At 40.2% G+C, this 27,929-nt stretch overlaps 1 long non-coding RNA gene across 2 annotated transcripts in view; it reads left to right on the plus strand.

The window, feature by feature from the left end:
* The first annotated feature begins 7,616 nt into the window (after positions 1-7,616).
* LOC132687634 (uncharacterized) overlaps positions 7,617-27,929 on the plus strand; it is a 39,818-nt gene continuing 19,505 nt past the window's right edge. Inside the window, exon 1 of one of the 2 annotated variants that reach the window (XR_009614215.2) lies at positions 7,617-7,784. This is a non-coding gene — a long non-coding RNA (uncharacterized LOC132687634). Of the gene's footprint in view, positions 7,785-22,691; positions 22,855-27,929 lie in introns of those variants that run through there. The other variant, XR_009614213.3, reaches the window with a different exon arrangement.

The following is a 27,929-nucleotide window of genomic DNA, read 5'->3' on the forward strand; positions in this document are numbered from 1 at the left end:
CAGATCCATTGCATTGGGTAAGAAGAACAGTTTCACTTTACTTGTATCACTCCTCCCTGCAAGAGACCCCTTTGTCCCACTGTTTCTCCCACAGGACAAAATGAGAGGTAGTGAGTACCTGGCTTCCATGCAGGGCATTGCCTGAGAGGCTCACTACTTCCTCACCCCATCCAGAACACTGAGAGCATGGGAATGGCTGAAAAGTCTACAAGGTGCCAGGAGCAGGGAAAAGGGGTTCATAGTAATCAGTGCACAGAACTCAACAAAGGCAATGCTTTCCACTAATTATCTGGCAAAATTCACCCAGAAGCCTTCTCACAAACTTGCCAGGATGCATTACCCTTTGACTTCCCTACTCCCAACCAGCTCACCCAGGTGTACTCCTAACACTCTGTGTGTCTTAGTTCTCCCCCACCCTCCCCCCAGCTCTTTGTGTGCCTCAGTGAGGGCTCTCAGGAGCCTCTGCAGATCTTGTGTGAGCTCACACTGGCAGCCACCTCAGCTCTGCTCTTTCAGGGGAAGGCGCTTAACTTTGAATACTTCAGGCCGCTGCCCTAAGGAAAATAAACAGGAGGCTCTCAGCATCTGGCCTGGCTTTTGGGGATTGAGAGGAAGCATGCAATCCTAAAATTTACTTTAAAATTTGAACTTGTCTCCTCTTGGCATCAGAGGAGAACCAGCTGGAAGCTTGGGCAGGAACTCCTAGGAGGAGAGGCAGATGTGAATGGAGTTACCAAAGGAGGGAAAGAGGGAGAGATACTTGAAATAGAGATCCCGAGGTTGCTCAGGAGAGGATTTCTTACTAACATGCTTCTTCAAATAAGCAAAAAACCAACAAAAGAGCTTAACTTGGAAAGCCGGTTCTTAAGAGGGACATTTATACTGACAAACACCTACATTAAGAAAAAAGAAAGATCTCAAATAAGTAACTTGACTTTACAACTCAAGGAATTAGTGAAAGAACAAACTAAGCCCAATTTTAGTATATGTGCTGCCAAAGCGAACACAAGAACAAACAGCCCAAAGTGAGCAGGAGGAAGGAAATAATAAAGATTAGAGCAGAAATACATTAGAGATTAGAAAAATGTAGAAAAGATAATGAAACTAAGAGCTGGTGTTTTTGAAAAGGTAAATAAACCTGACAAGCCTCTAGCTAAACTACTTAAGAGAAAAACAGAGAAGATTTACTTAAAAAATTATAGAAGGAAAATGAGACATTACAACTGATACCACAGAAACACAAAGGATCATAAAAGACTAGTATGAATAATTACACACCAATAAATAGGATAACCTACAAAATAGATGAATTCCTAGAAACATACAACTTACTATCATTGAATTGAGAAGAAATAGAAAGTCTGACAATACCATAAAGAATAAGGAGATAAAAGCAGAATAAAAACATCCTGACAAAGAACAGCCCAGAATCAAATGGCTTCACTGATGAATTCTACCAAGATTTAAAGAAGAATTAATACCAATCCTTTTCCAGTTCTTTCAAAAACAAATGGAAAGGAAGGGAACATTTTTAGACTCTTTGTATGAGACCAGCATTGTCTTCTTCAGCATGTCCTGATATCAAAGCAAGACAAAGACACCACAAGAAAAGAAAATTACAGGCCAATATACCTGATCAACATAATGCAAAAATCCTCAACAAAATAATACCAGACTACAAGAAACTTATAGACCAATACACCTGATAAACATAGATGCCAAAATCCTCCATAAAATAGTAGCATCCTGAATTGAACAGCACATTAAAAGGATCATACACCATGATCATGCATGTGGGATTTATCCCTAGAATGCAAGAATGTTTCAAAATTAGCAAATCAATTAATATGCTATATCACATTTACAGATTGAAGAATAAAAATCATATGATCATCTCAATACATGCAGAAAAAACCTTTGACAAAATCAAACATATTTCCATGATAAAAATTCTCAACAAATTAGGTTTGGAAGAATGTACCTCAACATAATACAGGCTATGTATAGCAAGACCACAGCTCACCTCATACTCAATAGTGAAAAGCTATCTTCACTAAGATCAGGGATAAGACAAGGGTGTCTGCATTTACCTCTTCCACCCAACATCATTATGGATGTCCTAGCAAGAGCAATTAGATAAGAAAAAGAAAATAGAAGGCAACCAAATATGAAAAGAGGAAGTAAAATTTCTCTGTTTGTGGATGATATAATCTTATATAGAGAAAACCCTAAAGATGTCACAAAAAACTGTTAGAACTAGTGAGCTAATTCAGTAAAGTTGCTACTAGTTGTTCTGCAATGGTATTCAGAAGCCCTGGGCTCTGGTTCCAGCTTTGGCATCACTAACATGACACAACCTGAGTGTCAATATTCTCATCTGTTATATATATACACATATATATATATGTACATATATGTGTATATACACATATATATGTACACACATACGTATACATATATATGTATATATAGAGAGGGAGAGGGAATTTTATTATATACATTTTTATTATATATTTATACATTATAATATATTTATATATTATATATTTTATTATATATTATAGAGATAGATATATAATTTTATTTTTAATTACAGTTGACACAATGTTACATTAGTTTCAAGTGCACAAGCAATGATTTGACAAGTCTATATGTTATGCTCACCTCAAGTGCAGCTCCTATCTGTCACCACACAGCAGTACCAATGACTATATTCCCTGTGTTGTACCTTTTATCCTAGCAACTTATTCATTCAATCACTGGTAGCCTGTATCTCAAAGTGGAGATAATATTGACTACCTTATATGGATGCTGTGAGAAGTAAATAGTGGGTGACATATGTGCATAATAGATGGTAATAAATGTAGTTTTTATTCTCACTTTAGAGATTTGTTGATTCTCTACTACCAGAACACTAAATCAATAGAAAAACATGTTCTGAAGAAAATCTGGAAGGAGAGTTAAGGCTTCTGCCACTTGGCTACAGACCCTTGATTCCAAGGATAGTAGCATTCAGGCAGATTATGTTTCTTGATATTCATTAGGTTTTATAATCTTCATGATTTATTAAATTATTAAAATTATATTTTTGGTAATAACCAATTACCTAGTTATGGAATTGCCTATATGGGAGGAAATGAACAGTTGTGTGCATAACTTATACCTTGGGACTACTGTTATAACCTACGGCTGAAGTTACCTAGGGTATGTGTATACTTATACACGTATTGTTTCACCTTATGAAAGGTCATTTTATTCAATTTTCTCCTGTTTTGTTATTGTTGCATTCATTTCTCATTTCTTGGAAGACTAAGGGAACCAGAAAATGTTGGCCAGTCTCCTACTTAAATCCCCTATTACTCTCCACTAAACTGGTACAGGGTTTATTTGTGCTTAGTTATCTTTTTATTCAGTAATCTGTAGTTGTTGTGATACTTGATGCATGACTATATGGGTCTGTGAGAACATATTCTTAGCTGGGGAAATGATTGCATGGTCCATTTTACACTTGACATCTCACAGAAGTAAGTACACTTGTCCAAAAGAGGGAGGAAGAAGGGGAAAGAGGAACAAATCAGAGACCTTGAAGGGTACTTGGCTTTTAAGGAAGCACTAGACAGGCTGGCTGCTTTATCAGAGCCTCAGGTTGGGGCCTGAGAGCCATAAATGAGTTCCACACACTTCAGAGGACTTGGCCTGGACTGGGAATATGTTAATATGATAGAGGATTCTTCCTGCTCCTACCTTTTCCTCCCTTAAGTATTCTCCCTCTTCAAACACCTAGGTTTTGAACTAGATTTCTGTGTTTGCATGTGCAATAGTATTTCTGAAACCTTTGCCATTTTTCACTCCTAGGACCAGGAAACTGTAAGTAAGTATTTTAAAAGAGTGTGATAATTCATAAAGCAACTTAATGTTTTTCTCCTTTCGAACTCCAAACTCCCTCAAGGGCCTAGTTCTTTCCTGACATTGAATGAAATGTGGGAAGTTTCCATAGTTTTTCTAGTTTCCTCATATAGTAGATTTGAAAGAAAAAAAAAAAAGCTCAGGTCATAGGCAGTCATAAGAACAGTAATTAAAATGTAAACTCCAGGGATAATGAAAATTCCTTACCTAAATCCGAGTCCACATACCTCCCTTCCTTCAGCTGGGGACCTGCCGTGGTGGATGGTAGGTTATTTCCTTCTCTCATCCCATGTGTTGTATTTCTCCTCATCTGTTCCTTCTCACTTGGCAGCCCCTGGCTCCAACAAGGTTAGGAGGAGGGCGTGGAGGAGTGCTAGGTGTTAGAAAAAATTTCTGTTGACTTATATTCTTTTGAACAGGCATGTTACCCTTTCTGGATAGTTGCTCACAGCTGATGGTCTCTCGTGGGATGCTTTCATGTTTATAGAAAACACCACTTCCCCCACAAGGACCCACTTCTTAGGAGGGGGTGAGCTATCTCCTTGGCTTGGCCACTTAAGTTAAAGCTGTCATCTGGGGCAGAAACTCAAATTACCCCGGGGTTGATCCTGGTAAGTGGTTCATATTTAGACTCTAGGCTCGTACTGCTTTGCTGTTGGCCTTTGGGGCTTAACCCTGTATCAACACCCTGCTGCATGAGAATGGGGACAATGAAGGCAGGAGAGTAGCACAGTGGTTGGAAGTGCAGTCTGTAGTAGTTCACGTTCTGGGCCCTTAACTAAATAGCTATGTTACTTGGAGCAACTTACTTAACCTCTCTGAGCCTCAGGTTTTTTTGTCTGTAAGGTGTAATGATAATACCTAATTCAGAGGCTTGTTATGAGGATGAGATGATTAAAAGTTCTGGCACACATACGCTCAGCCAACATGCATTACATCTCACAGATGATTTCTCAGCAACGATGTCCAGGATTTACCCTGTGCTATGAGAAGGAGCAGGTGGTTCAATACGAGACTCAACATTACATGCTCTGGAACAGTTATGAAACCAGTTTTTAAACTGGTTTAAAAACTGCCAGTCAGGTATATAAGAAGAACTCCTTAAATGAGGGCAATGTTTCCAGTTTCTGAACTGTCTTCCTATATAATTTCTCATCTCATCTTTGAGATACTCCTGTAAGCAGGCCAAAAAAAAAAAAAAAAAAGGTGTTTCATTCCTCTCTTTATAGATGAGGTGTTTGTAGCAGGGACAAAGGTCAAAATGACAGTGCTGGATTCAGAACCCAGCTCCTCGGACTTTCCAGCGCTCTTCAGACTGCCTTAACTCTCCTCTGCTGTCATAACATTGTTTGTCAAATGAGCCCAGCAGGGGATGGTCTGCATGTTATTCCCTTCCCCCCATGGCAGCAGTTTGGTGGGAGGCCTTAGAAGAGACAAAAGTTTCTTGCATAGGTTTTCATCTGTGCAGGTGGCCTCCCAAGTGAGTGGGCAGGAATGCCTCTGGTGAGGTACAGGCCTGCTCTGTCCCATTAGGGAGCTGGTCTCTCCTTTCCTTCAGAAGGCACCAGTTCTCTAAAAATCACCCCGTCGACATACCATTAACAGAGCAGAACATGTTGACATCCAGCTGTTGCTTTCATTACCAATTTGTTTTAATTGGTCTCACACTGTTTTCCTCTCACTTTTTTGTACTGTGTTGGTTTAACTCTGTCTGCAGCCAGCCTGGCTTGAGCTGTAAACCTTTTATGAGGGGAACTTGCTGATGTGTGGAAAGTCACAGGCAGCTGGCTGGGCCTGGCCGGCAAGTCTGGAACTTTCCAGCCCAGACCGTAACCATTTGGTGATTTTGTTTGCTCTTTCAACATTTCCTTTTAAAAACTGTAATGTCTAAAACTTTAGAAAAGGAGTGCTTCTCCGGGCAGATATCTAACGAAATTTATTCCTAATGCACAAATAGCATATTGTTAAACAGGATTTGGATGGAGTTTGTAATGAAGGATGTTTGGCAGTTCTTGCTTTTGGAAAAACATTTGAGTGATCATGAGTAGGAAATTTGCTGTAGTCAGTGTAATGAATTAACAACTGAGTAGTGGCCCAGGGCAGGCAGTACCCTTGGAGGAGGACAGAAGTCCAGATGGTGGGCTATGATCCAGAAGTTTGGGACATCAGTCAAGAATGCAAGGTGTTTGTAAGGTGGCCAAGAGGGAGATAGCAACCCATTTGCAGAAGGCCATCTTTGGTTGTACTTGCCAGTGATAACTGCTTGCTTGGTGTTGTGAGTGGTAGAGATGATGGTTTGCTTGATCTACAAACAATAATAAGGTAGAACTTACTCATTTTCCACAGCTTAGCTTTGATTCTCAGTTATATTCAACCTGAGCTTTTATACAGGGGGAAAAGAAAACACACACACACACACACACACACACACACACACACAGCAAAACCAGGGGACAGGGTTCTATTAGGAACCAATAATTCACTTGTGTGTTTAACCAATATTTATTGAGTAACCCAACATTTTTCAAGTACTGTTATATTTGCACCTAACAGAATAAAACCTGTTGTTTTCCCCAGAGGATTTATTTAAAACATTAAAAATTCTTACAGTAAAAGACAAATAGGTTTTATTCTGTTAGATGCAAATTAGCTATTATACTCGTGTTCACTAAATAAATATCCCCTTCCAAGTTGACAAAAGCAGAACCCTTTCTTTAAAATTTTTGTTGTGAAAATTATGTGATTAGTCTATTTTGATACATATGATACAAAGAGATTGGATCTTTATGGAAGACACAAAATCTACTTATTTATTCTGCATGGGCTCCCAGTCATCTCTTCCTAGGGAGTTGTATAGTATTTAATTCTCTCAATAATGTGTGAAAATGCATCTGGAGTATTGTCACCTAGAGGAGTTCACTTAATCCGTAGTGTCCAGAGTTTTTATTGAGGGTTGATCATGTAGGCATGGAGCATTCATGTGGCTGACCTTAGTTACTTAGTTTCTAGGCCCCTCCAGAAGTTAGACTGATAACATGTGGCCCAAGGCCTTGGTCACAAACCACATTGTTAGTATAGACCATCTGGCATGACACAAGGCCCTAGGTGAACAAAGATACTCTTATCTGACAGGAGATCCCAACGGCTTAAAGGTTACCTTCTAGAAGTTAGTCAAAGGCCAGACTTTTCTTTGGAATGTGCGTGGTTTGAATACTCCATAGACACTGAATCATCTTTCATTATAGTCATCATTCCAGGGAAGGGACCTTGCCCATTATGTCTTATATGGTACAAGAACAATTTTGTCGGTAAGAAGATTATTGGATTATTGGTCACTGGATAATTTGGGTTAGGTGTCATTTATTTAGAGAAATTGTCAGGAGAGCCAGCTGCACCACTCATGGGGGCCATTGGAGCCTTGGGCAGCTAAATCTGGGTGCAGCCCTCCCCTTCTAGAAGAGGGAAGAGTCTTTTGTCTCATCTGCCTGTAGTGTAGACAACCAAGAGTGAGCACTGGTCATCATCTTCCAACAAGGAATTCCTCAGAGAGAATGTTATATCTCTAAGATTTGGGACAGTAAACAGAAGTCACCTAATTTGGGGGAAATTTAAATGTTATTTTGCCTGAATTCAAATTTGGAATATCTAAAAGGAGTTGGAAAATTAATGCTGCAATTGGCTTGACTGCTTATCTTTCTTTTTAGAAGGCAATGAAGAAACATTTCCTTTGTTACTTACTTCCTTGGTGATTGCCTGCCTTCTTCACCAACATACTAGAGTTACAGAATGCGGTGATATGTACTTTACAATGGGTTTAAATATGGCAACATGGCTAGATCTGCACAAATCTGGAACTCTCGTTCTGTTTGTGCTATAGAGTAAGTATCTTTATGTAAGTGTTCTTTTGCTTGTGATTTCTTCTACACAGTCCCTCAATCATTCTGCAGTAAAGCTCAGGCTTTTTAGCTCAAGGTTGATGGACAAAATGATGGAAAGGGGAAGGACGTGACTTGCATTCATATATATTGTGTTTCTTAAAACTGGAAAACCTCCATTGCATTATAAAGGTCTAGATGAAAATATGAGGTAATGTTCAGCTGAAACCATCAAAATTATAAGTTCTCCTAAATTAGCTTGAAAACTCATCAGTAGGATAAAGACTTTAGTTTCTCGATAGCACAGTGGATTGAGATTAGGTGATTATTCATGCCTGCCCAAATATCCCTGGGTAACAAGGATAGGTAAAACCAAGGCAATGTGACACATTTGGAAGTTGCTGAGTTGAATATGAGATGTAAGCAAAACCGTCCAAAGCTGTGATTGAATACTAGGATTAGTCCTTCAGTACATTGGGTTTTATTTTTATTTTTCCAGGCAGGTTAAGGTTTTAGAAATGTGACCTCAGTACTAAATAAAACTCATCCTAATTAAAGAGAATGTCTAATGATAATAAAGTCTTGAGACTAATCTTTGGGCATGCTATTCCCTAAGGAGCTGAGCCACATTCAGTGAATACCCCCAAATATTTTTGAGGCTGAATTGCTCTGGGGTTCATTATCAATGGGTTTCCATCTGTTCTTTTGGAATCAATGATTTTTGTTGTTGGATTTAGACTGTCTTTGTATTTTCTTGACACTCACAGAACAAAATATGCCTGATTTAGCAATGTTGTTTGCTAGAAAAATCCAACATCACATGAGTCATTCTGTCCATTAACCACCTCCGTTCTTCACTTCTGTGTGCCGCATGCTTTCTCCAGTGAGGTTTCCCTCATTCGGTGTTGGGCTTGCTTTCCCCTTGAAAAGTAAAGGTTAGTTTCTGTTCTCAGTAGTTCCTCATTCTTTCTCTCTTTGTACCCACTTCCTTCTCTGGTTCTCCCCACAGCTATCCTTATCCAGTCTCTCATTTAGGACTTTTAAATCATCAAGGTGAAAAAGCAAGAATAATGAGTTTCAGAATGAAAACCTTAGATCTATTACCACTAAATTCCTTGCCAAGGATTTTCCAAGCCACTTAGGCATAACAATTGCTCGTTTTTATTACTTCGTTGTGCTACTCTACTTTTTCAATAATTTTGCATCAGGTATATACATGTGCCATATATTTTTATATCCTTTACTTTACTTTTATGATGTCAATTACTGAAAGGTCATTCAAATTTTCAGCTGAACCAACCTATCTGAAAGGTATGGACTACTAGAAGTTTGTTTAAAATTGAAAGGTTTGTTCTTTTCCTTTTTAAATGGAAGGCAAGGAATTAACTATAGTAGCCAGTTGGGGTTTTCTTTAGTTCTGGAAGTGGAGAACATATGTACGTGGTAAACTTTGAGTAGTTAGAGAGTCACATATTTGTAAGGTAAAAATATTCTGGTTGGCAGACATCTATGGTGTTCTTTATAGTCTTTATTATTGAATGTGTCTGATGTTAATTAGGTTAAATGTCAGATGTTAAATCCAGAGGATTGCCTGAATTATGGACTTGATATATTTTTACTTGATAATCAAATATAAGAAAGCTGAGTTTTACCTTCTTAAAAAGCACAGATAAATTTTTAAAAAATATTCTGAATTAGCTGGGTGGCTCCAATCTACAGCATCTGGGAGACACTGCAGGTGGCCAAGTGTGGGTGAACTCTGGAGGAAGGCAAATTGTAGTCTGGTTCAAATCTCTAGTCTCTCACAACCTATCTGTAAGCTTTTTGGTTAATTTTCAACTTTAAGACTGTTCTCTCATCAGTAAAATGAGGATGATAAATATATTTCAGAGAGTTCTAATGAAAATATCCATGTAGAATATTTAATACATTGCCTAGTATGTACTAAGTACCTAAAAATATAATTATTTTTTGTAAATGTTTACTTATTCAGAGAGAGAGAGAGAGAGTGAGAGAGAGAGAGAGAGAGAGAACGAGCATGGGAGGGACAGAGAGAGAGGGAGAGGGAGGGAGAGAAAGAGAATCCCAAGCAGTCTCCATACTCAGCGCAGAGCTTGATGCAGGGCTTAGTCCCATGGCTATGAGTTCATGACCTGAGCTGAAATCAGGAGTTACACTCTTTACTGACTGAGCCACCCAGGCTCCAGTTATTTTTTTCTTGTGGGCAGAGTCAGAATTACTTCGTAGCACAACTTTCCACAGTTGAATTAATTCAAGACATTAGGGAAACATTTTGTAAGTCATTCATCACTTAGCAAAGCAGACACATGAGGGTAGTTATTTAAGATGTTTCTGCTTATCGGGGTGCCTGGGTGGCAGAGTCGGTTAAGCATCTGACTTCTGCTCAGGTCATGATCCCAGGGTTTGTGAGTTTGAGCCCCATGTCAGGCTCTGTGCTGACAGCTCGGAGCCTGGAGTCTGCTTTGGATTCTGTGTCTCCCTCTGTCTCTGCCCTTCCCTGCTCACACTATGTCTCTCTCTCTCTCTCTCTCTCTCAAAAATAAACGTTAAAAAATTAAAAAGAAAAGATGTTTCTGCTTATCAAAAGTTATCTAGCCAGACAGTCTTTAGAGATGGTCAATTCATCTGGTAACACCTGCCTCAAACATTTTTATTCTTAAGGACTTAGTTGACACTTAAACGTGAATATGATGCAGAACTTGAAAACCTCAGTCCCTGGCTCAAAACAATTCAAAGCTCTTTTCTAGAAATAATACTGAAATACTGACTTGCTTTTATAGGTGCAAGCATTGTTCTTCTTTGACAGTTGATATAGTCTTTGTCTAGTATACCCAATGGCTGGGCTTCGTCAGAGAGTGTTTCTATTTGTATGTATGTATGTATGTATGTATGTATGTATGTATGTATGTTGTATATATGTATTATCCATCCATCCATCCATCCATCCATCCATCCATTCATCCACCCATCCAACCATCCTTTGAATGGGTTATACTTCCCTGTTTCTTTGTACTCTTTGTGATTTTTCTTGGTTGAAAACTAGAAAGTTAAATATGATATGTTAGTTTTAGAAATAAGATTAGTCTTATTCCTCAGGGTTTGCTATTTCTTGATTGTTGAAGGTTGAGATCATCTGTTTAGTTACTTTTCCAACCTAGTTTTGCAACAACTCTATTCCTTGTTGTGTGTGCTCACTGAGGTCTCTGTTTCTTTAGCTCTATTTAGCTAGTATTGTGACAGATTTTCTCGAAATCCAGGTGCTCAAACACACACACACACACACACACACACACACACACACACACACCCCTATCCCAGTCTTTGCAGACTGGCTCTGTGCTGTGGCACTTCTTTAACACTTAGTCAGGTCACGTACAACTTTGTCCTAGCCTTCACTTCTTGCTTGCAGTGAGCCTAAAGATCTGCCGAAGGTGAAAGCTTAGGTCCTCCTCTGGTATTTTATGAGTGTGTATTCTTCCCCAAGCATGGGAATGGCTTCCTAAGTTCCCGAGTGTACATGGGTGGTTCTGTAAGTGCCAATTCCCCAGGGAAACATTGTCTCTAGCTTTTCCTCCCAGGCTTTAGTGCGTACATATATTACATGTCTCAGCCACAGCCTTTTATCTTAGGTGGCTGTGGACTTTCCATTCACCTTACAATGTTTTAATAACTATTAAATGTTCACAGTTTATTCTGCACTACCAAGCATACACCCTTCAATTCCACAAATAAGAAAGCAATCACACCTCGAGTTTCATAAAATTGTCATATTTTTATATTTTTTGAGTTTTTGCTTCTTCCCCAATGAGACTTGCCCTACTAGCTGGTTTGTTTCTCAACACTATTATATTTTCCTTGCTTCAGAGTCTCTGACACCCCTGAGAGACTTTCCATCCAAGATCATTTCATGACAAAGGCCTGTCATGTTTTCTTAGATAGCCATGGGCAAAGAGCTGTGATCTTTCTGTGCCACAGTGGAAACCAGGGAATACTGCCTTACCTCTTCCACACACCGTGTCTTTGGATAGGTACTTTCTCTTCTATTGGATTTTTATTTTCAATATCTGCTTGTTATGTAAATTTGTCGATGTGCTACACCTCACTTTTGTTTGCAAGGCACTGAAAGATTTCTTTATTTTTAAGAGGCTCACAAAAACTTGCTTTTGTTTCAAAACTGAAATTTGAAGAGTACTTAGTCAGCAAAGAACTGAGTAATCTTTAAGGTCAAGAACAACAACAACAAAAATGCAGACAATAATCAGAGATTTTACTTAGCTTAGAGCACACAGATTCCTCCATAATTTTTATCAGGTTGCAACACATTATGTTAGGAGGTGAATGCTTTAAGAGACTCCTTTAGTCACAGCGCGTCCTGCCGATCACTTAGATTCCACCTACACCTGCCTAAAGAACCCAGAAAACCGCCAGAGGATTAGCAGAAGGGAGTCTCCGGAGTCAAGCGCAGACTAGAGGCCCACGGAAGAGGGTAGGAAGGGCGGCGAGGCGGTGCGCGCTCCACGGACTGGTGGGAGGGAGCCGGGGCGGAGGGGCGGCTCGCCGGCCAAGCAGAGCCCCCGAGTCTGGCTGGCAAAAGCGGAGGGGCCGGACAGACTGTGTTCCCACAGCAAGCGCGACTTAGCGTCTGGGAGGTCATAAGTTAACAGCTCTGCTCTGAAAGCGGGAAGGCTGGAGGACAAAGGGAGGGAGAGCTGCTGAGCCCCCGGACGGCAGAGCTCAGCTTGGCGGGGAACAAAGGCGCCAGCGCCATCTCCCCCGCCCATCCCCCAGCCAAAATCCCAAAGGGAACCAGTTCCTGCCAGGGAACTTGCTCGCTCCGCGCAAACACCCAACTCTGTGCTTCTGCGGAGCCAAACCTCCGGCAGTGGATCTGACTCCCTCCCGCTGCCACAGGGCTCCTCCTGAAGTGGATCACCTAAGGAGAAGCGAGCTAAGCCTGCCCCTCCAGCCCCCGTGCACCTTGCCTACCCACCCCAGCTAATACGCCAGATCCCCAGCAACACAAGCCTGGCAGTGTGCAAGTAGCCCAGACGGGACACGCCACCCCACAGTGAATCTCGCCCCTAGGAGAGGGGAAGAGAAGGCACACACCAGTCTGACTGTGGCCCCAGCGGTGGGCTGGGGGCAGACATCGGGTCGGACTGCGGCCCCGCCCACTAACTCCAGTTATACACCACAGCACAGGGGAAGTGCACTGCAGGTCCTCACCACGCCAGGGACTCTCCAAAATGACCAAACGGAAGAATTCCCCTCAGAAGAATCTCCAGGAAATAACAACAGCTAATGAACTGATCAAAAAGGATTTAAATAATATAACAGAAAGTGAATTTAGAATAATAGTCATAAAATTAATCGCTGGGCTTGAAAACAGTATACAGGACAGCAGAGAATCTCTTGCCACAAAGATCGAGGGACTAAGGAACAGTCACGAGGAGTTGAAAAACGCTTTAAACGAATTGCAAAACAAAATGGAATCCACGATGGCTCGGCTTGAAGAGGCAGAGGAGAGAATAGGTGAACTAGAAGATAAAGTTATGGAGAAAGAGGAAGCTGAAAGAAAGAGAGATAAAAAAATCCAGGAGTATGAGGGGAAAATTAGAGAACTAAGTGATACACTAAAAAAAAATAATATACGCATAATTGGTATCCCAGAGGAGGAAGAGAGAGGGAAGGGTGCTGAAGGGGTACTTGAACAAATTATAGCTGAGAACTTCCCTGAACTGGGGAAGGAAAAAGGCATTGAAACCCAAGAGGCACAGAGAACTCCCTTCAGACGTAACTTGAATCGATCTTCTGCACGACATATCATAGTGAAACTGGCAAAATACAAGGATAAAGAGAAAATTCTGAAAGCATCAAGGGATAAACGTGCCCTCACATATAAAGGGAGACCTATAAGACTCGTGACTGATCTCTCCTTTGAAACTTGGCAGGCCAGAAAGGCTTGGCACGATATCTACAGTGTGCTAAACTGAAAAAATATGCAGCCGAGAATCCTTTATCCAGCAAGTCTGTCATTTAGAATAGAAGGAGAGATAAAGGTCTTCCCAAACAAACAAAAACTGAAGGAATTTGTCACCATGAAACCAGCCCTACAAGAGATCCTAAGGGGGATCCTGTGAGACAAAGTACCAGAGACATCACTACAAGCATAAAACATACAGACATCACAATGACTCTAAACCCATATCTTTCTATAATAACACTGAATGTAAATGGATTAAATGCGCCAACTAAAAGACATAGGGTATCAGAATGGATAAAAAAACAAGACCCATCTATTTGCTGTCTACAAGAGACTCATTTTAGATCTGAGGACACCTTTAGATTGAGAGTGAGGGGATGGAGAACTATTTATCATGCTCCTGGAAGCCAAAAGAAAGCTGGAGTAGCCATACTTATATCAGACAAACTAGACTTTAAATTAAAGGCTGTAACAAGAGATGAAGAAGGGCATTATATAATAATCACAGGGTCTATCCACCAGGAAGAGCTAACTATTATAAATGTCTATGCGCCAAATACCCGAGCCCCCAGATATATAAAACAATTACTCATAAACATAAGCAACCTCATTGATAAGAATGTGGTCATTGCAGGGGACTTTAACACCCCACTTACAGAAATGGATAGATCATCTAGACACACAGTCAATAAAGAAACAAGGGCCCTGAATGATACATTGGATCAGATGGGCTTGACAGATATATTTAGAACTCTGCATCCCAAAGCAACAGAATATACTTTCTTCTCGAGTGCACATGGAACATTCTCCAAGATAGATCATATACTGGGTCACAAAACAGCCCTTCATAAGTTTACAAGAATTGAAATTATACCATGCATACTTTCAGACCACAATGCTATGAAGCTTGAAATCAACCACAGGAAAAAGTCTGGAAAACCTCCAAAAGCATGGAGGTTAAAGAACACCCTACTAACGAATGAGTGGGTCAACCAGGCAATTAGAGAAGAAATTAAAACATATATGGAAACAAACGAAAATGAAAATACAACAATCCAAACGCTCTGGGATGCAGCGAAGGCAGTCCTGAGAGGAAAATACATTGCAATCCAGGCCTATCTCAAGAAACAAGAAAAATCCCAAATACAAAATCTAACAGCACACCTAAAGGAAATAGAAGCAGAACAGCAAAGGCAGCCTAAACCCAGCAGAAGAAGAGAAATAATAAAGATCAGAGCAGAAATAAACAATATAGAATCTAAAAAAACTGTAGAGCAGATCAACGAAACCAAGAGTTGGTTTTTTGAAAAAATAAACAAAATTGACAAACCTCTAGCCAGGCTTCTCAAAAAGAAAAGGGAGATGACCCAAAGAGATAAAATCATGAATGAAAATGGAATGATTACAACCAATCCCTCAGAGATACAAACAATTATCAGGGAATACTATGAAAAATTATATGCCAGCAAATTGGACAACCTGGAAGAAATGGACAAATTTCTAAACACCCACACTCTTCCAAAACTCAATCAGGAGGAAATAGAAAGCTTGAACAGACCCATAACCAGCGAAGAAATTGAATCGGTTATCAAAAATCTCCCAACAAATAAGAGTCCAGGACCAGATGGCTTCCCAGGGGAGTTCTACCAGACATTTAAAGCAGAGATAATACCTATCCTTCTCAAGCTATTCCAAGAAATAGAAAGGGAAGGAAAACTTCCAGACTCATTCTATGAAGCCAGTATTACTTTGATTCCTAAACCAGACAGAGACCCAGTAAAAAAAGAGAACTACAGGCCAATATCCCTGATGAATATGGATGCAAAAATTCTTAATAAGATACTAGCAAATCGAATTCAACAGCATATAAAAAGAATTATTCACCATGATCAAGTGGGATTCATTCCTGGGATGCAGGGCTGGTTCAACATTCGCAAATCGATCAACGTGATACATCACATTAACAAAAAAAAAGAGAAGAACCATATGATCCTGTCAATCGATGCAGAAAAGGCCTTTGACAAAATCCAGCACCCTTTCTTAATAAAAACCCTTGAGAAAGTCGGGATAGAAGGAACATACTTAAAGATCATAAAGGCCATTTATGAAAAGCCCACAGCTAACATCATCCTCAACGGGGAAAAACTGAGAGCTTTTTCCCTGAGATCAGGAACACGACAGGGATGCCCACTGTCACCGCTGCTGTTTAATATAGTGCTGGAAGTTCTAGCATCAGCAATCAGACAACAAAAGGAAATCAAAGGCATCAAAATTGGCAAAGATGAAGTCAAGCTTTCGCTTTTTGCAGATGACATGATATTATACATGGAAAATCCGATAGACTCCACCAAAAGTCTGCTAGAACTGATACATGAATTCAGCAAAGTTGCAGGATACAAAATCAACGTGCAGAAATCAGTTGCATTCTTATACACTAACAATGAAGCAACAGAAAGACAAATGAAGAAACTGATCCCATTCACAATTGCACCAAGAAGCATAAAATACCTAGGAATAAATCTAACCAAAGATGTAAAAGATCTGTATGCTGAAAACTATAGAAAGCTTATGCAGGTAATTGAAGAAGATATAAAGAAATGGAAAGACATTCCCTGCTCATGGATTGGAAGAATAAATATTGTCAAAATGTCAATACTACCCAAAGCTATCTACACATTCAATGCAATCCCAATCAAAATTGCACCAGCATTCTTCTCGAAACTAGAACAAGCAATCCTAAAATTCATATGGAACCACAAAAGGCCCCGAATAGCCAAAGCAATTTTGAAGAAGAAGACCAAAGCAGGAGGCATCACAATCCCAGACTTTAGCCTCTACTACAAAGCTGTCATCATCAAGACAGCATGGTATTGGCATAAAAACAGACACATAGACCAATGGAATAGAATAGAAACCCCAGAACTAGACCCACAAACGTATGGCCAACTCATCTTTGACAAAGCAGGAAAGCACATCCAATGGAAAAAAGACAGTCTCTTTAACAAATGGTGCTGGGAGAACTGGACAGCAACATGCAGAAGGTTGAAACTAGACCACTTTCTCACACCATTCACAAAAATAAACTCAAAATGGATAAAGGACCTGAATGTGAGACAGGAAACCATCAAAACCTTAGAGGAGAAAGCAGGAAAAGACCTCTCTGACCTCAGCCGTAGCAATCTCTTACTCGGCACATCCCCAAAGGCAAGGGAATTAAAAGCAAAAGTGAATTACTGGGACCTTATGAAGATAAAAAGCTTCTGCACAGCAAAGGAAACAACCAACAAAACTAAAAGGCAACCAACGGAATGGGAAAAGATATTTGCAAATGACACATCGGACAAAGGGCTAGTATCCAAAATCTATAAAGAGCTCATCAAACTCCACACCCGAAAAACAAATAACCCAGTGAAGAAATGGGCAGAAAACATGAATAGACACTTCTCTAAAGAAGGCATCCGGATGGCCAACAGGCACATGAAAAGATGTTCAACGTCGCTCCTTATCAGGGAAATACAAATCAAAACCACACTCAGATACCACCTCACGCCAGTCAGAGTGGCCAAAATGAAGAAATCAGGAGACTATAGATGCTGGAGAGGATGTGGAGAAACAGGAACCCTCTTGCACTGTTGGTGGGAATGCAAATTGGTGCAGCCGCTCTGGAAAGCAGTGTGGAGGTTCCTCAGAAAATTAAAAATAGACCTACCCTATGACCCAGCAATAGCACTGCTAGGAATTTATCCAAGGGATACAGGAGTACTGATGCATAGGGGCACCTGTACCCCAATGTTTATAGCGGCACTCTCAACAATAGCCAAATTATGGAAAGAGCCTAAATGTCCATCAACTGATGAATGGATAAAGAAATTGTGGTTTATATACACAATGGAATACTACGTGGCAATGAGAAAAAATGAAATATGGCCTTTTGTAGCAACGTGGATGGAACTGGAGAGTGTGATGCTAAGTGAAATAAGCCATACAGAGAAAGACAGATACCATATGGTTTCACTCTTATGTGGATCCTGAGAAACATAACAGAAACCCATGGGGGAGGGGAAGGAAAAAAAAAAAAAAAAAAGAGGTTAGAGTGGGAGAGAGCCAAAGCATTAGAGACTGTTAAAAACTGAGAACAAACTGAGGGTTGATGGGGGGTGGGAGGGAGGGCAGGGTGGGTGATGGGTATTGAGGAGGGCACCTTTTGGGATGAGCACTGGGTGTTGTATGGAAACCAATTTGACAGTAAATTTCATATATTAAAAAATAAAAAAAAAAAAAAAAGAGACTCCTTTAAAGGGACCCTCTTTGACAGTTACATCTCACTCTTTTCTACGTATAAGAGTTGTTTGATGGACCTGGTAAGGTGAATCTGGTATGAAGAGTTGTTTGATGAATCATACTTTTTATAGTACTTAACAGACATTCAAGTGCCTTCACAGACATTATCCCATTTGATCGTCACAACGAATAGTGAGATAAGCCTTATTATCACCCTCACCAGCTTCTCCCATTTTCTTTGAATATCTTTTCAATGGAGAAACCAGTTTTCCCTCAGTAAGCAGGTATATACTGACACAGATGCCTGTCCAGACCTCTCGTTTTCCTTTTTTACTGCCACCCAGTCAACTTCCCCTGATTTTCCCAGCTGGCTCTGCACAGTGAGCATTCCTCTCAAAGTCCAGTGGTTCTTAACATTGACTACATATTAAAATTACTCGAGTTCTTAAAAAAAATCACTTTGTGTCTGGGTCCCCCTTTAGACCAATTGCATCAGAATTTAGGGCAAGATTTGGAAAGTGCCTACACAACAGTATTTTTTTTTAAGCTTTAAAATATTTTTTTCAAGGCTTGGGTGATTTTAATAGGCAGCAAGGTTTGAGAACCACTGCCATAGAAGCTTACAGCTGTTGTCTTCAGAGACGGAGAGCAATTTAATTTCAGTATTTTAAAAATGAAATCTTTGAGGGGTGCCTGGGTAGCTCAGTAGGATAAGTTTCCAACTCTTGGTTTTGGCTCAGGTCATGATCTCATAGTTTCGTGGGTTCGCGGTCCCGCTCTGTGCAGAGCCTGCTTGGAATTCTCTGTCTCCCTCGCTCTCTGCTCCTCCCCCCGACCCCCTCGCACTGTCTCTGTCTCTCTCTAAAAAGTGCATTTAATAGAATGAAAAGAAAATGAAACCTTTGTATACTAACCATTATCATCCTCTGTGGTTTTTCTTTTAAGGTGAGAAATTTCATAGTTCTGTTTTCTCAAATAACAATACATTTTGTTTATACTGTTTTATAATTAAAGTATTTTCATATACATTATTTCTCAATGGGACTCAATTTTAGGCATATAATTAGTATCCCATTTTAGAGGAGTAGAGACCTAGGGAGGTAAGGTTTCCGGTGCAGATTAAGAAGTGTGTAAGTCGGGGCGCCTGGGTGGCGCAGTCGGTTAAGCGTCCGACTTCAGCCAGGTCACGATCTCGCGGTCCGTGAGTTCGAGCCCCGCGTCAGGCTCCGGGCTGATGGCTCGGAGCCTGGAGCCTGTTTCCGATTCTGTGTCTCCCTCTCTCTCTGCCCCTCCCCCGTTCATGCTCTGTCTCTCTCTGTCCCCAAAAAATAAATAAAAAACGTTGAAAAAAAAAAAAAAAAAAAAAAAGAAGTGTGTAAGTACTGTGGCCGGCTGTGTGTGTGATGGAGGCAGACAGACAGGAAGGGAGGGCAATCCCAGTTTTTAATGTGATGAACTTTACTTCTCTTCGCTATTCATGGTGTGGTCCATGGGTCCACGGGTCCTGCATGGTCACCTAGAAGCTCCTTAAGAATGCCAAATCCAGGCGCCACCCCAGATCTACTGAATGAGGGCTGCAATTTAAAAAGGTCCCCAGGGCACTCTGATTCTCATTAAGGTTTGAAACTCTCTGCTGTCTACCATGCTGCCTCTTGGAATTCTTAGTCCTCTGGTTTTGTGGTGTCTCTGTATAAATACGTTGCATATATTGATGCTGCGAGGGATAATTGTTGAGAGTTCTTGCCGATAGTGTCCCTTCGGAAGTTTATTTTCCAGTCTTTTCACTGTGACTTGAGGCAATTTCTCCCTCTAGCTCTCCTACAGACCTGGAAATGCACCTCTGATCATTTTCTGCTGCTTTGAATTTTGCAGGTACAAGAGTTGTGGAGGACCCTGGGAGGGCGGATGCTGCTTTTTCACCGTCATAATTTTCCTCCCTTTTCTGAGCCAGAGGGTATAACCTAGGAAAATGCCAATCAGACTCCTATTAAAATTGAGATTCTCAGTGGATGGTGCTGAACTCTTGTTCCTTATTATCATTGCTCACAGTCCATAAGAAGACTTCAGGGATCTCACACAGTAACATCTTTCCTAATAGGTATTCTCTCTACAAACTCAAATTGAAAAGGTTCCTAGTGATACGCATTTCACTTTCCTGAGCTCTACATTTCTCTCTGCCTCCCTAATGAGTTCCAAACCTGGAGAAGTCCAAGAGGAGACAGAAAGAACTGTTGTGGATGCTGCAGTTCCAAGACTGAGGCTCTCTCTCACAGCCAATGCAGTTGAAATAAACAAACAGGTTGTTTTCTGAATGTAAGGCTGTGTTGAGGTGTTGCCGCAGCGTGGGAAGCGGGCCTGACAGCTTGTCGCATGATCCACTGTGCGCTTTCTGCAACACGCCATCCGCTCTGGGCTCAAATTGCTTTACTGCCTCTCTGTATCTGTCTTCACCCCGGGATTTCCCCAGACTCGGAGAAGTTAATGACTTTGTGTTCGTTTGGGGCAAGAAAATACACAAAGCTCCATCTATGATCCTGAAGTTAATTTGTGGCTTTCCTTTGAGGAGGGAACATGCGCATGCCAACTGTATGCTTGGTGTGTAAAGCAGACATGGTTAGGAATATAGCTAAATTCATGCAAGAAGCATATGAATGTGTAACACATATTAAAAAATACAAACAAAACCAAACACAAACTGGCCCTCATTTGGACCCTGTAGCTCTTCTCTATAGCGTTCATGGAGCACTTCTATTTTGCCTTGTGTTACGGTACATATTTACTCTCTGTAGTTGATTATAAGCTGCTTGAAGTGTGTTACTCATTGTTATATTCCCTAATGTGCCTAGCTCAGTGCTGTCCCCATAATACAGCCCATCCCTGGATTCAGTGCATACAGTCGAATTAAGTAATGGGAGAAAGAAGAAATATGAGTTGGGGCATTTGGGTTCTGTTCCCGTTTCAGACACTGAGGAGAAAGACAACCTGACAGAGCAATAAATATCTTTGGGTTATATTTTTCATCTGTAAAATGTAGACATGGAGGGGCAGATGTTTCTAATCCTTTCTAAGGCTACAATTTTAGCATTCTGGGTCGGAGATGTATAAGAGAGCCAAGTAGAAAAGCCCAGTTGGAATCTCAGGTGAGATATCATGATCAGAGATCATATTTTGGGGAATCTTTGACATTTGGGTCTTCGTTAAACCATGAGAGGGGATGTGATCTCACCGGAAGTGTGTGGAGTAAGAAATAGTTTAATGTGGGACTCCTATCAAACCACTTGTAAAGGACAGACAGGTGAAGAGTCGTCTGTAGTGACTACTGGTAGGTAATGTTGACGAGTAGAAGGAAGGTCGGATGATCATAGAAGCCTTGCCTCACCTCCTATAGGAAGGCAGTTGCAGGTTTTGTGGTTGTGGTTTTGCTGCGTGGGTGTGTCTGAAGGATGGGACAACTCCATTCTACCTCCTCAGCATTGCTTGGCCCCCAGCCCCCCTTTCCTCTCTGTCCCCTCTGGGGTTGAGGAGAGCAATAAATGTGGTCTCAGAACCCCAATCTTCATTCACTTGTGTTCATTTTTATGTATTAAACTCTCACAAAGATACCATTTTTAAAAATAGGGGCTCACTGTTAAAATCTTTCCTTTGCAAGTGGATATAGCATAGAGCCAAATGCCTTTGTGTGACATCTGAGGACCTTCATCTTTGGGCTTTTTCACCCAGCCTTTGAAGGCTCTTGTTCTTCCAGTCCCATTCCAAATGTCCACTTGATCCATGTCAAATGATTGTCGGTTCACAAATATCCTATTCTCTTCTACCTGACTGTGCCTTTGATGATTTTGTCTCTCTACCTAGTGTGCTTTGTTCATTTTCCTTTTCTTGGAAAATGTCTATTAAGTGTTTAAAACATAGCTCAAGCATTTCCTTTTTGATTTACCCTCTTTCTAGGTCACTTTGCTGCTCTTACATTTGCCCCAGGAGCACTTTGCACATGTTGCCATTGTCCTATTTATCTCCTCCCATTATTGGTTGCCTACACACAGTGGGCTGAGCCCTTGATGGCTGTATTGTGACTAGGTCATGGGCTGAGTTTGAACTGAAACTCTCAGGTAAGTGTTCACATTCATAAATCTTGTTCTATTTGAGCGACCAAGTCTACACATTTGTGGCCTCTTCTCATATTCCTGGCTCTGTAAAATGTGCTGCACTAGGATATCACAGAAGCGGAGGAGGTCTGTGCAAGTGGCCAGCTGGGTGACTCAGTAAAGTTACATTTGTTCCTGATCTGTAGCAATAATCCAAGGGTATGCGTAAGAGCTGTATCTCTGACATGTGCACTGATTTTATTTCTTCCTAAATTCTGATATTGAGCATATTAACAATATCCTGGGTGATACATCACTGTTAAGACATTTTGCAACCCAAGGAAAGGGTTGCCTTCATCCATTCCTTACTAGCAGCTCAAAAAGGTGAATAAACCTATCACATGTTTGAGTTGCTGTTAATATCATCATTAGCTAGTATATTGTATCACACATAGAAAGACTGAACAACACTTTAAATAAATTAATTTTTCACAAAAATACATCTTCAGCAAAAGTGAATCCTTTTTAAAGAGAGCTTAACCGAGTAACTTAAGGCAATATATAAGAAAATAAAAATACCTAGGACTAAAATGATATGTTTGTACAGATTCTGTTTCATCAATTAAACCTTGCTAACTTTGTTTTTTTCCTTCAGTGCCGCGGAATTATTATTTGAAGAAGCTGTCTGAAATGACTTTCTAAGCAAGTTGGTAACAAATACCTTTGGCTTCTTTTAATAACCGCCTTCATTTCTCTGTCACAGCTACCACCAATAGTCTGTTTGGTCTGGTTTGCTGAATTGGTTGTCAATTAACCCAAATCAAAACTATAGGCAACATTTCCTCCAACTCTTCTGTTTCTGCTGACTTAATTTGTTGTCAAAATACCTAGGTTTCTCTAAAGCTTTGATGTTATTTTTGGTAGGCCTTAATAAGCCATACTGTAACTTCATCTAGTATGAGTGCTAGGCTTCTCCATTTCTTCTCATTCCATTGCCTTTTCAATACCTCGTTATGTCTCAGAGAGTTTGAAATCCTTGTGTCTTTCCCTTCCATCAACAGAAAGAAAAAGACTAAGAAAAATATGGCACTAGCCACGTTGTTTTGGAGTCATGCATTTACACATTCCTATCCCCAGAGTATAAATGTTCTCGTTTTCATATTTTTATCTGAGGTATCTGTCATGTTACTTGTCACATGGCTGATGTGCTAAAATATTGGCTGCTCTAAGTCAGCTAGTGTGTTACCCTATGATTTTCCTTTGCTATGCAGAAATGACATTCTCAGCTATTTGCTCCTCCAACTTTTCTTTCTTTTGACCCTATTCTTTTTGATCAATATTGTTTACTGTAATTTACATTAAATTCATTTATTCCCAAAGGATAGAATACATTTGTTTTCCGAGACATTTTTCTTACTAAAAGAATTTCAGAAGGGGAACATTCCAGCTTGCATCAGATCCCAAATTCTAAATGAATTTAAGAAAATCTTAACACATATTGGGGTGCCTGGGTGGTCGGTTAACTGTCCAACTCTTGGTTTCAGCTCGGGTCACAATCTCATGGTTTGTGAGTTCGAGCCGCTCATCAGGCTCCGTGCTGACAGTGCCGAGCCTGCTTGGGATACTCTCTCTCTCCCCCTCTGTCTGCCTCTCCCCTGCTTGCTCTCTCTTTCTCTCTCAAATAAATAAATTTTTAAAAAACTTAAAAAAGAAAGAAAATCTTAACACATATTAATTTTTTAATAAGAAATGCAATGATCAGGTACGCAGATTCTCTAAAGCCCTGAAAAACTTTCTACATTTAGTCAAAGATGGAACATCTTCATATGATTTTTCTCCCTAAGGCTTTTTTGAAGAACTGAGTAAATGAGTATAGCATACATAATCTCTCTTACCTGCATTCTGTAACCAGATATAATGACTAGCTCTTAGGTAACATTTGACCTGTGACTCAATGCAAGCACTGTCTGCGAGAAAAACTGCTTCCCAATCAAAAAATCTCCCTTCTAGCTTCTGACCAGCCAGGTTCTGCACAGTTGTTTATATTTGAATTTAGTTCCATTCTCATATAATCGGATCTTTAGGTCCATGGTACTTTTGCTTCCAAAGTGATAGTGGAGTAAAACAACAACGAAATGTTAACTTGGATCCTATCTTCCTCAGGAGACTTACTTCAATGGTTATTCCCGAAGAGAATACTCTCCTGATTTTCCCTCTAGCTCAGTGGCTACACTGCCGCCTTTTTGCATTACTAATATGGCTTCCTCACCTCAATCATTACATTTAGGAATTCCTTGACGCTCGGTTCTGCACTTTAGTTTCTCTTTATTTTCCCCTAAGCAAACATATACTTTATCAGCCATCATAGGGACAGGGCTCACACATGTCTCTGTTTACCCAAGGCCAGTACTCTGTGCTCTAGGCATATATAGGTGACAGTTTACTTGCTATTTTGGGAGGGATAACTTAAAAGCACTTCAGACTCAACTTGGCCAAACTAAATCTGTGACTGTGCTGCACAAGACTGTTTCTATTTCTCTGTTTCCTCTTTCAGTGAAGAGTCCAGTTATCTACCTAGTAGTACAAACCAGAAGGCTAGAACACATCCTTTTCAGCTCTTTCTTTCTTTTTCCTTATCAAATCTATCACCAAGTGTTGTCCATTAAATCTCCTAACTGGAATTTTCCACCTTCCCTGTAAGTGTGAAACAGGCTAGTCTGAGCTACCAGTCTCACTAAAATGTTGCAAAATGCTACTGCTTTCATCCACCCACCTCTTTTCTTGCTTCCTTGTAATGCTCTTCACACGGTATAGGACATAAATCTATTACCGTGACGTAGAACAGCTATTCTCAGGTCCTTTAGGGACCTATTCAGGGGTTCCACAAGGTCAAAATTATTTTCTTAATAATACTATGGTTTGTTATACTCATTCTTTCTCAGTGGACTGGAATTTTCCATGGCAACCTGACCTATGATATTATAACAGAACAAATGCAGAAGCAGATGTGAGAATCCAGTTCTTCTATGGAGGCAAATATTACAGGGACTTTCAAAAACATAAAACTATCACTCCTTTCTCTCTAGTTCTTTTTTGTTTTGAGATAGGTGTTTTATTTAAATAAATATCATACTATTCATGTTAATGCGTAATACATTTACTTTTGTTATTTAAAAAAATGGCATTCATTTTTGAGAGACAGAGAGAGACAGAGTACGAGTGGGGGTTGGGCAGAGAGAGAGGGGAAACACAAAATCTGAGGCAGACCCCAGGCTCTGAGCTATGAGCATAGAGCCCGATGCGGGGCTCGAACTCACGAGCCCTGAGATCATGACCTGAGCCGAAGTCGGACACTTAACCAACTGAGCCACCGAGGTGCCCCTGTTTTTGTTATTTTAATAAACACTAAAAATTTCTCAGATTTAATTTATAATACAGTAACTGTTGATAGATATAATGCACAGATGAACAAAGGTTCCTTGAAGTTTTGGTTAACTTTTAAGAGAGTAAAGTGCTCTTGAGACTAACTGCTTGAGAACCACTGTCCTAGAAGGCCATCTATGGCCTGGCCACTCCCCAACTTTCCAAATCCATTTTTCTGCACAGCACACTGCTATTTTTCTGCTCCATCAACCTTGGCGCCTCTCAGTTCCTATTTCTTGCCTGTTTCCCTTCCAATACAGGCACTTTGCCAGAAACTCTCTTTCCCACCCTCTTTATCCAATAAACTCGAAGCAGTTCTTCAGATTTCATCCTCTTGACTGTCATTTCTGTAGGCAAGCCTTCTCTAATCTTGTTGACTGGGTCACATTTACTATTTTAGGATCTCATGGCATTTGTACGTCTCACTCATTATTATGATTGTAATAGTGCATTTGTTTCTGCCATTATTTAGTTTATTTCTGAAGGCTCACTAACAAACAATACCATGAAATCAGGAGCCAAGTCTGTTTTTGTTCAGTACCAAAGGTCCAGCGCTTAGCATGGTACCTAGCGCCTAGTAGGAATGTATGGAATGAATAAAGTGGATGAGCTGTAATTATGCCACAGGGACAAAAATAGTCCTATAATACATAGTATTACAAAGACTGGGAGTAAAATACAAGAATAAAACTAAGGAATTTTCAAGTTAGGTAAGAATATCACAAGGATTTGGACAGAAAGAGAGTAGTCTAATGATCCATCTAGAAGGGAGAATAAGGTAAGAAAAGGCCCAGGGACAGACAAGTAATAACCATAAAATTATATTCATTGGGGCACTTGGTTGGCTTAGTTAGTTAAGCATCTGACTTAGGCTCAGGTCATGATCTTATGCTTTGTGAATTTGAGCCCCACGTTGGGCTCTGTGCTGACAGCTCAGAGCCTGGATCCTGCTCTAGATTCTGTGTCTTCATCTCTCTCTGTCCTCCCCCCTGCTCATGCTCCATTCTTCTCTCTCTCTCAAAAATGAATAAACATTAAAAAAAGAGTCTCTTATAAAATTATATTAAGAAGTAAGAACATATTGAAAGGAGTAGTAAGAGACACGATTAGGAAGATAATCAAGATCCAAATCTTTAAACCTTTGGATGTTAACTTTAGGAATTTGAGATTCAAACCATAAACAAACAATGGGGAATCCAGTAAGTGCTTTTGGAAAGGACAGGCAGGGACAGTAGTGCATTTGGGGCACATTCATCTACTGGCAAAGTGTGAGATGGATTAGAACAGTGGTGGGGAAGCTAGTTGGGGAGCTACCTGGACTTCTGCATAAAATTCCTCGGAAGGACTGTGGCCCCACAAAATCTGTTTTCAGAGACCGAGCATGACTTCATGGTGTTGAGATGGAAATTTAAAAATCATAAATCTTCAAGAGAATGGGCTTTCCTTATCACAGTCTTCTAAGCTGTTTCCTAAAGCTAAACAGTGCCTTTATAATACAGAGTGAACACAGAGTTCGTATGTCACTCTCTAGTCCTGTGGTTCTGGAAACATGCACTTCTGTTGCAGTGGGTATCGGACATGTTTCCTCCCTTGCGTGAGCTGTAACTGTACACCCAGTCATGTGATGTTTCATACCTTTATGGTGCATTCACCAACAACCATGCTGTAAGTGTCTTCACTCCAGATTGGATTTTTATGTACTTGGAATCATGTCGGAATCAAAACTCCAATAACCTGAACTGAAATGAGAGAGAGACTTTTTTTTTCATTTTCTCTTAAACCAGTTTATAGTCAGTTTGCCTCAAGGAATCACAATATCAGTGAACTCTATAAATGGTTGTTGTACAGATAGAGTATGTGCACTGAGTCTGTTTTTGAAGTTGAACAAATGAGAGCATGTTGCTTTATGCCCTAGAACTTTGTTAATAGCTTCCCATGTGGGTTTTCCCAGAGCCTCAAGTGGCTCCACAAATGGGGACTCTGAGAAGAAAAACCTTTAACATTATGGAGAATACCCCCACCCCCCGCCCCATACTAAAAATGTAAAAACCTTATAATTTATCATCTTTTTAAGGTGCTGGAATCATTTGACCCATCCAGTCTGTGAGGACTACAATTTATTTATTGCTAACTCTGGGCTAGTACTACATGGGGTCCTTTGAATATATTCTCCAATTTAATCCCCATAAAATCCTAGATAGCAGTAGTCTTATTTTTATTTCCATTGAAGAAATGATGATTCTGAGAGTTAGAAAGTTTAATTAACTCCTCCAAGTTCATATAGGTAGTAAGTGTTGGAACTACGCTTTTATGACCTATTCATTCACTCCAAAAAAGACTTTGGAGAATCACTAATGA

Source organism: Panthera onca, chromosome A3, assembly GCF_046562875.1.
Source record: "Panthera onca isolate mPanOnc1 chromosome A3, mPanOnc1 haplotype 2, whole genome shotgun sequence".
Lineage (NCBI taxonomy): Eukaryota > Metazoa > Chordata > Mammalia > Carnivora > Felidae > Panthera > Panthera onca.